Source organism: Rhinopithecus roxellana, chromosome 6 (genome assembly GCF_007565055.1).
Source record: "Rhinopithecus roxellana isolate Shanxi Qingling chromosome 6, ASM756505v1, whole genome shotgun sequence".
Classification (NCBI taxonomy): Eukaryota; Metazoa; Chordata; class Mammalia; order Primates; family Cercopithecidae; genus Rhinopithecus; species Rhinopithecus roxellana.
The window spans coordinates 88,917,626-88,924,683 of record NC_044554.1 but is presented as its reverse complement, the minus strand read 5'-3'; positions in this window follow the sequence as shown (position 1 = coordinate 88,924,683).

Sequence of the window (7,058 nt, the reverse complement as noted above, 5' to 3'; positions counted from 1 at the left end):
ATGGAGCACTGCATCATATTCTCAACTTTATGGCTTGGGGGGTTAGAAAGCACCCAACACGTGACATGGAGCTTAAGGCATATGGTGATGGGTGGCCCATGGGCAATTTTGTCTTTACTAAGGCCCAACAGAAATCTAAAAGCTGTTTCTCTAAAGGAGAGTGGTTACCAGCAGAGAGCCACAGATTTTCCGCCAAATCCTTTGAGTCTTCACTGTGATTTACCCTAGAGAGGTATGCCAAACACTCCATGCAGAATCCCTATTTGCCACTGACCCTTCAAGCAGCGTCAGTTCTTATGGGTTCTATGTCCCAAAAGAGAAGCCTGTACATCAGCCTGGACCTGTTGCAGAACTTTCTCTTGTGGGTCTCACTCAACACTGGAAGCTTTGTGGCTCACTAGGTAGATAGTTGGAATAATATGCCTGAATGAGGAATATATTGCCTCCCAAACCCAGAGAGGTTCACCAGGGGTTGTGCCTCTTTCTTAGTGGTAGGAGGGGCCAGATACAGCAACATGCTCTTAAATATGGAAGGAATATGTTGATATGCCTCAGACAATTAAATCCTTCAATTTTTCACAAAGATAGAAAGCTTCTTTTTTTTTTTTTTGTAGTATAAATGTATGATTTTTTTTGTATGCTGTTGTATGCTATTTGTGGATTTTTTGGTGATATCTTACCAATGCAGCTAGAAGTCATTTCTTCCTTTTCATCAGATCCAGTCAACATAACATCATCAATGCAATTGACCAGAATAATGTTCTGCAGCATGAAAAATGTGATCAACATCCTATACACTAGGGCTGGAGAGTTGATATACCCCTGCAACAGGACGGTGAAGGAAAATTGCTGGCCTTCTCAGCTGAAAGCAAATTACTTTTGATGATGTCTACTAACAGTAGAGAAACAAAGAGTATTCGCCAGACCAATAGCAGCATGTCAGGTGCTAAGGGATGTGTTGAAACTATGTTTGGAATACGCAATTGAAACTATGTTTGGAATAACAGCAATTGTGTCACCATCTGATTAAATTTCTGATTATTCACTGCCATTCTGTTTACTGCACAGGTCAAATCAGTGAGTCAAATGGGGATTGGTAGGAATCATCACCTCTGATCTTTCAGGGGTCCTATGGTGGCACTAATCTCTACAGTACCTCCAGGAATGAGACATTGCTTTTGGTTTGCTTAAATTCTTATGGGTAGAATCTGTTTAGTGGCTTTTACTTGGATTTTTCTATTATAATAACCTGAGCATACAAATCAAAATGACTGCCACTTCACTTTCACCCTCCAAATCTCGTGTAAAACATCTCTTGAGGCCCACCTGAACCAGAAAGGAATTCTGGGAAGCATGGCTCAGCCTAGCCAAGTTGATATTTTAAACTGTTTCAAACTATGGTCATCTTTACCCTTTACACTTCAGCATGCTTTTGCAAATGATGACATTCTACTGTGTAATTGTATGCCATTGTGGTACTGTGTTACTTTATTTCACAGGTCAGGAAACTGAAGCACAGAGATAAGAGAACTTGTCCAGGTTACACGGTAAGTGGGGGAGCCAGAGTTTATATCCAGCTCTGTCTAGCTTCCAAATCTCTTCCTTCCTTCCTTCCTTCCTTCCTTCCTTCCTTCCTTCCTTCCTTCCTTCCTTCCTTCCTTCCTCTTCTTCCTTCTTTTCTTTTCTTTTTTTTCTTTCTTTCTATCTCTTCTCTCTCTCTATCTCTCTCTCTCTCTCTCCTCGCTCTATCTCTCTTTCTTTCTTTCTTTCTTTCTTTCTTTCTTTCTTCTTCTTCTTTCTCTCTTTCTTTCTTTCTTCTTTCCTCTCTCTCTCTCTCTCTCTTTCTTTTTTTTTCTTTCTTTCGACAGAATCTCACTCTGTCACCCAGGCTGGAGTACAATGGTGCCATCTCGGCTCAGTACAACCTCCACCTCCTAGGTTCAACTGATTCTTCTGCCTCAGCCTCCCGAGTAGCTGACATTGTAGGTGCGCACCACAACACCCAGCTAATTTTTATATTTTTTAGTAGAGATGGGGTTTCACCATATTGGCCAGGCTAGTCTTGAACTCCTGACCTTGTGATCCACCCACCTTGACCTCCCAAAGTGCTGGGATTACAGACATTAGCCACTGCACCAGGCCAACCTGTGCTCTTTCTACTGCACTCATGCCTTAGGGTGTGCACATCTACTGGTATTTACAGGGACTTCATAGTACAATGGTATGGTACACGGACACAATGTTCAATCATATAATGAAAAATCATAAGTTATCTTTATTATTGTGTCAATGAAAAAGTCTCAAGTTAGAACCAGTATGTTTCTAAACCTATCACCTCACTAACCCTTTCTTTTTTCTTTTTTTTTCTGAGACAGAGTCTCACTCTGTCACCCAGGCTGGAGTGCAGTGGCGTGATCTTGGCTCACCGCAACCTCCACCTCCCAGGTTCAAGTGATTCTCATGCCTCAGCCTCCCAAGTCACTGGGATTACAGGTGCACACCACCACACCTGGCTATTTTATTTTATTTTATTTTATTTTTTTAGTAGATGGTGTTTCGCCATGTTGGCCAGGCTGGTCTCAAGCACCTTACTTCAGGTGATCTGCCCACCTCAGTCTCCCAGAGTGCTGGGATTACAGGCGTGAGCCACCGCACCCAGCCAACTAACACTTTCGTATCTCACTTTTAAAAAAGAAAGATCAGACCCTAGTCTTGGCAGTAACATAGATATGCACACACACACACACACACACACACACACACACACACACAAACAAACACTTAGTTAATTTTGTGGTAGGAGGTTTGCAATTCCTTTTGAAGTAAATTTATTTGAAGAGAAAAGGAAAAAAGAAAAGTAACTTTTTAAAAGAAGAGCAACCAGTTCATTAACTGTATGATAGTACTGGCAAAATTTGTATCCAAAGTTGTGAATTCTATATGTGAATTATGTTCAGAATGTTTTTCTCAACCATGCATCTTTTCCTGGGCAGGAGCACTTTCCTTGAGAAAGAAAACATGTTTTATCCATAGCTTCAGTAATGAGGCCACTAAAATATTAATTTTCTGAGCATTCTTAAACATAACTGAATCAGCTTCAATTTGCCTGGATAGATAGACATTTTAGTGGTTTATAGCAAAATGTAATAAACTGAATAACTGTAGGCTTTAATGTAATCTCACACAATCCTATTACATCCCAATTACTTATTTGACATTTTAAGGATAGTTCCTGCCTAAACACACACAATCCTGCAATTCCTAATGTCTTCTTCCTGTGTTGTTCCAAGGCAATCAATAGATCAGAAAGAATTAGTATCTTGCTGTGTCCTCCATTTGTAATATACACTGTCCCAGGAAGGCCTAATGCATCCCTCCCAGGCATAATAAATGTTTACTGAGCACTGTTTGTGATAAGTTCTCCAATTTTCATTCCCACGAGTTTCAGGGCCATCATAACATCTTTTATTTCCCTTAAAGTAATGAACAAACCTAGGATCAATCCTACTGCTGCTTACAATGCATCAGAAAGGTGGGAGGGTAGCTGAGTTCAGCATAGCTTTTACACTGTAAAGAAGCTCCTTTTGAAAGTTAAACTTCAGGGACTTGGGGGGAAGGGTGAGAGGGGGGTGAGGGATAAAAGATGAAATAGGGTGCAGTGAATACTGCTCGGTGGTGGGTGCACCAAACTCTCACAAATCACCACTAAAGAACTTACTCATGTAACCCAACACCACCTGTACACCCATAACCTATAGAAAAAAAATAAATAAATGAAAAGAAAGTTAAGTGTATAATGTATTTAGAGGTAGATGACAGGAGCAGTGAGTCTATATAGAATTATGCAGATTGAGATCTGTGGATAGAACAATCAACATGAGGTTCAGTTGTCCCCAGTCACTTCCACATAAGTGATGAGTTTGCTAAATGATTATGATATTATATGATTATGAGTAAGTGAATGTACTTATCCAAAATTAAATAAACTACCATTTATTGAACATCTATTGTGTAACAGGTTCAGAGCTGTATTTGTGGTAAACAAAGCAACATAAAATGTATCTGTCCCTGGAGACTCTTGGTTTAGATAGGATGAAAGGTAGACTAAATAAATCATAGTATAATGAGATGGGGACAAAAATAAAGGTGAGCGCCGGTTGTGAAAGTGGCACCGAAGAGGCTGTGATGGGCTCTACTTGGAGGAGTCAGGGCAGAGGGGCATAAGTGGGGTCTTGAACACTGAGTGGGAGTTATGGAAGCTTGAAACAAAGGTGATGGGAAATGGAAACTGATTCCAAGCAGTAGGATTCATTTTAAAATGTAACGAAGTCTTTCTAAAATTGGTACTATCCTGGAAAAATAACTGTGTTTGAGGTTTGTTAGGGCTGCACTCATTTGTAGCCTGCAGGAAGCCCAATTAACAGCGCTTTCAAAAGGTAGATATTTATTTGTTTCAGGCAACAAGAATTGTGATTGTAGGCCAGCTGGGTCTGGGATGATGGTTTAGTGGTGCATTTGTAAAGTAGGCTCTTTTCATATTTGCCCTCCGCACACAGTAGAGTCCAGCCTTAGCCCTCGCATTTGTGTTTCTTGGTCAAAGATTGCTGCTGAGGCTTTGGGCTCATGTTCACATCACAATCAGGAAGATGGAAGAAGAAATGAAAGGGAGAAGGGATGTCACACCAGGTCTTTTTCTTTTTCTTTTTTTTTACAAAAAGAAAAAAAAAAGCTTTCCTGAAAGTTTCTCCAAGAGATTTCTGTCTGGACGGAGGGAGGGAGGGAACAAAAGAACAAAGGGACTAAAATGGCGCATTTCTGGGTTCTTCATTGTCAACTTTCCCACGCCCGGGAAAGACACAGGTCGACTGCGCAGGCAGAGTCTGACGTCTGACGAAGAAAATGAAACCTACCTAGCCGCGCCTACTGCCCCGCCCCCGACCCGCCTATATCCCGCCCCTGACCCGCCTATGTCCCGCCCCCGACCCGCCTATATCCTGCCCCGACCCGCCTATGTCCCGCCCACTGCCCGCCCACTCCAGGGCCCAGGACACAAAAGCTGCTCCCGGCGAGCACGCGGTGCGAACTTCCTTGGCCCCTGCTCGTGCGCGGACCTAGGAACCGCCCCGAGAAGGCCTGAGCGACTTCATCGGCCTCCACCGCTGGAGACCGGTGAACCTCGCCCCTCCTTCACATTGGCAAGTTAATAAACTTTTCTTTTACCCTGCTTACTTGCCTATTCTCTGGCACTTACTCTGGTGGTCGTCTGGAGCAAATCAATTTCAACTGATGTCACTGGCTAGAAAGAACTTGGCCATCCCACTTAAGCACAGGGGAGTCTGAAAACCAAGAATGTTAGCTTTCCAGCCCATCACTGAGGAAGGAGAGAGAAAGAGAGAGAGAGAAAGAGAGAAAGAGAGAAAGAAGAACAAGAAGAAGAAGAGAGAAGAGAAGAGGAGAGAAGAGGAGAGAGAGAAAGAGAGAGGAGAGGAGAGAGAGAAAGAGAAGTTGTGGGGGGACCTGTGGCTTGTTTGTGAATAGCTGGCTCACAAAGTATAGCAAAAGGTCTTGTGAGACAGTTCTAAGCCAAAATCACGTAATTTTAGCACTAAATGTTTAGGTCTTATATTAGTCAAGGTTCTTGAGAGGGACAGAACTAATGGGATATATGTATATATGAAAGGAAGTTTATTAAGGAGAATCAGCTCACATGATCTCAAGGCAAAGTCCCACGATAGGCCATCTGCAAGCTGAGGAAGAAAGAAGTTGGTAGGAGATCAGTCTGAGTCCAAAAGCCTCAAAAGTAGGGAAGCCGACAGTGCAACCTTCAGTCTGGCCAAAGGCCCTAGATCTCCCAGCAAACCACTGGTGTAAGTCCAAGAGTCCAAAGGCCAAAAAACCTGGAGTTTGATGTCCAAGGGCAGGAGGAATGGGAGGAAGCATCCAGCATGGGAGAAAGATGAAAGCCAGAACTCAGCAAGCCAGCTCATCCCACCTTCTTCCACCTGCTTTGTTCTAGCCTCACTGGCAAACAAGTGGATGGTGCCCACTCACACTGAGGGTGGGGCTTCCTCTCCCAGTCCACTGAATCAAATGTTAATCTCCTCTGGCAATGCCCTCACAGGTACACCCAGAAACAATACTTTACCAGCCATCTATGCATCCTTCAAGCCAATCAAGTTGACACCCAATGTTAACCATCACAGGTCTAAACATCTAAAGGAGGTAAAAACATCTTCTGAGTTCTTCATTTTGTAGATGAAATAACTCACTTGCTCAGGATCACACAGGTAGCTAGTGATACGGCTGGAACTTGAATTCAGGTCATCTGGTTTCCAGTCCTGGTGTTTTTCTCATGGTATGACTCCGTTCTCACACTGCTAGAAAACTGGGTAATCTGTGAAGAAAAGAGGTTTAATTGTCTCATAGTTCCACAGGCTTACCAGAAAGCATGATTGGGAAATCTTAGGGAACTTACAGTCATGGTGGAAGGTGAAGAAGAAGCAAGCACCTTCTTCACATGGCAGCAGGAGAGAGAGAAAGAGTGAGGGGAGAAGTGCCACACACTTTAAACCATCACATCTCATGAGAACGCACTCACTATCGGGAGAACAGCATGGGGGAAACCGCCCCCGTGATCTAATCACCTCCCACCAGGTCCCCTCCCCCAACACTGGGGATTACAATTCAACATGAGATTTGAGTGGGGACACAGAGCCAAACCGTATCACTCCTGTACGCTAAACTGCTGTGTTGAACTTAGATTATGGTTTACATTGATCTCAAATCAGATTGTTAGTTACAAAATATTAAAAGTTTCTATAATTATTATAATCTGCATAGAAAACCAATAGCTGTAAGAAATAAAAAAACTCTGGAAGAACCGGAGAAGACACCTGAGCAAATACTGGTAAAATAGCTCAATGCACTGCAGGTATCTGATTACTTACTTATCCCTGGAAGGGAGATAAAAAAAATACCAGGCAAGAATAAAGCTTCCCATCTTTTGAGGCACAAAGATTGAAAACAAAGTTGGTTCTTCTAAGTGGAATTCAACTAGC